At 45.9% G+C, this 3,043-nt stretch overlaps 1 non-coding gene across 1 annotated transcript; it reads right to left on the bottom strand.

Moving 5' to 3' along the window:
- Window positions 1–2,583: 2,583 nt before the first annotated feature.
- On the bottom strand, window positions 2,584–2,690 carry LOC121488453. Its single transcript, XR_005987082.1, has one exon. It is a non-coding gene; the product is annotated as a U6 spliceosomal RNA (small nuclear RNA).
- Between the last annotated feature and the right edge of the window lie 353 nt (window positions 2,691–3,043).

Raw genomic sequence — 3,043 nt, 5'->3', positions numbered from 1 at the left:
GCTAATGTGATAAGAACACTTCCGACTTCCCTTGAGAAGGGACTCTCAAGTCACGGAGGATACAGCAGTGCTCAACCATGTCATTAGGGCCCAGGGTCCTTTCGTAAGTCACTGCTCCGCCGGTCCTTAAAAGCAGAGCCGACACATTTGGCTTACACGATGTAGAATGAAAACCACCTAGGTTCACACAGGGCCACTCAGCGGTGACGGGGCCTGGGCCAAGACCCCTGCCCTCCCTGTGCCTGCCTCCTCTTCTGCCTCCCCTGGGTGCTGTGAGGACCCGCAGAGGCCACGTGCAGGAGCCTCTAGCCCACCACTCAGCACGTCAGGAGAGGCCCAGCAGTGCCCTTCTTTCTCCCTTGCAACCGGAAAAAGACTCCAATCTCGTTCCCCAGAGAAAGAGCCTTTGGTTTCAAATCCCCTTCCAAACCCACTGGCCCTAAGAAACCCCACCTTGCGTTTTGCCTTTGATTCCACAGTCCTTAGAAGTGGACTGTTCCGGATGGTGGCCAAGTCAGCTCCGTCCTACCTGCCGTGTGGCCTGAGCACTTGCTATTTCAGTCACGGTCACTAAGTGCTCCTGTCTAAATCTCTTGAGGCTACAAGGTACCAAATGTTTTGAATTAATTGGCTTCTATTTTCCTTCCTGTGCATGTGCCTCGGTGCCTTTTTAGGGCAAAATTGACGAGAGGAATCCTTCCTGAATTCTGGCAGCCCTGTTTCAACTTGGAGTTAATTATCTCTGATATGCTATACAATTCCCTCTGTAACTTTTATGACATGGAGCGGAGGCATAATTTATCCAAGTCTATCATTTGAGGCTTTTTTTTTTTTGCTAAAAGAAAATTATTGTGTGTGCTTTATAAAAGCATTCATTCCATCCCTCATTGTTTATTCACAGGATGTTTATTGAGGACACACTTCTGTGCCCAGTATTACACTGGGTCTCTTATAATTCAGGTTAACTTCTCACAGGCCTATCAGGTCAGTAGTCTTATTGTCATTTAGCAGAGAAAAAAAAACAAAAACAAAAATAAACCCAAAAAAAACTAAGTTCAGAATGAAGAGGGGGTCGGGAAAAAAAAGAATGAAGAGAAGGTTGATGTCTTTCGTCCTCATCCCTACCCACTTAGATGTGTGTCTACCAGGAGCTATAGGTCTCCATGACTTTCATTCCCAATAACACGTTTCCTCTGGGGCCTGATGGCTGGTTCCAGGTTCACTTTGTTGCCTTACCATCCCTGGTTTGTCCCTTACCTCTCCAACATGGCCCTTTCCCATGGATCTCCATCAGAACCACATTCAGGGCATGGCCATCCTTCCAGGGCCCTAACTGATCCGCCTGTCAGGAGCATGCAGCTGACAACAAAGAAGCAGTTCTGAGATTCCACATTCCCCCTCTGTCCACTCTCCATCATTCCACTCTCCTGGCCCTGTTATCCTGAGAACTTGTTCCTTCATTTGTTTGTTTGTTTGTTGAGGACAAGAAAAAGAAAGCCACATTGTATCTTCAAATGTCTCTGCATTTTTGATAAAAGGGAGTGGGCCTCTTTTAGAATCCAGTGAGAGTGTGTGTGTTTCACTTCAAAAATTCTATTCTAGTTGACCCAATTGAAATCGGTCATGGGGTTCCTTTTGAGACTCCTATCCTACTGAGTATCCAAAGACAGCTGTGCGGAGCCCTGTTGATTAAGTTCCTTAGGACTGCCATAACATAATATGTACCCTGGGTGCTTAAAACAACAGATAGGTGTTCTCCCCCAGTTCTGGAGGTCAGATGTCTGAAGTTACAGTGTCAGCAGGGCTGTGTTCCTTCTGAGACTCTGGGTAGGATCCTTCCTTGCCTCTTCCCAGATTCAGGTGCTGGCAGTAATCTCTGGCCTTCCTTGGCTTGTTGCCGCATCTCTCCAGCCTCTCCCTCTACTCACCGGGCATTTACCCTGTGTGTCTGTGTGTCTCCTCTTCTTGTAAGGCATCAAGTCTTATTAGATTAAGGGCCAGCCCACTCGAGCTTGACCTCAACTATTTGCACTGTCAACAGCCCTATTTCCAAATAGGGTCACTTTCCAAGGTACTGGGGGTCAAGACTTCAACGTATCTTTTTGAGGGACACAATTTAACCAACAGCAAGAGCTATCACTTAAGTCTGGGGATGACTTGCTGGGAATCACACTTGGAGACTGGCAAAAATGACTTAAGGAAAGAAAAAGATCAAGAGCTACAGTAAACATTGAAGGGCAGCCCTTCCTTCCTCTGTCCCTCCCTTCTTCCTTCCTTCTGTGCTTCTTTTCCCTCTTTCTTTTTTATTTTTTTAATTTAAATTCAATTAGCCAACATAAAATATATACTTAGTTTCAGATGTAGTGCTCAGTGGTTTATCAGTTGTGTATAATGCCCAGCATTCATCACATCATGTGCCCTCCTTAATGCCTGTCACCCAGTTACCCTATCCCCCCCCCACCTCCCCTCCTTCAACCCTTAGTTTGTTTCCTATAGTTAAGAGTCTCTCGTGGTTTTTTCTCCCTTTCTGATTACTTCCCATTCAGTTTTCCCTCCTTTACCCTATGATCCTCTGCCCTATTTCAAAAAATGGAATGCCTCATGAATTTGCATGTCATCCTTGCGCAAGGTCCATGCTAATCTTCTCTTTATTGTTCCAATTTTGATATGTGTGCTGCTGAAGCGACCACACTTTCTTTATTTATTTATATGACTGTAGGTGATATTTTCACACATCAGCTCACATCAGTTCATGGTCCCATTTGGACTGACAGGCATGGCAGTGGTGGAAACTCCGAGAAGTGGATGGTGGGACTAATCGCCAATCTCATAGACCTAACAGCACCTGCAGGTGCCTTCGATGGGTACATATATGTGCAGTGACTGGGAGATGTGGTAGACTTAAAAAACAAACCCTTCTTTTTGTCTTTCAGAGCGATATTTATTGATCTGTGCCAGTCTGTGCACTATGCAAGAGCACAAGATTGCCAGGGTGGAGGGACAAGAGAAGCTTGGGGTAAGTAGGGAAAGGTCTGGAGGAAGA

The sequence above is a fragment of the Vulpes lagopus genome, chromosome 3 (assembly GCF_018345385.1).
Source record: "Vulpes lagopus strain Blue_001 chromosome 3, ASM1834538v1, whole genome shotgun sequence".
Taxonomy (NCBI): Eukaryota; Metazoa; Chordata; class Mammalia; order Carnivora; family Canidae; genus Vulpes; species Vulpes lagopus.
Note: the sequence above shows the minus strand (reverse complement) of the source record. Positions and strands in the feature narration are given on the sequence as shown.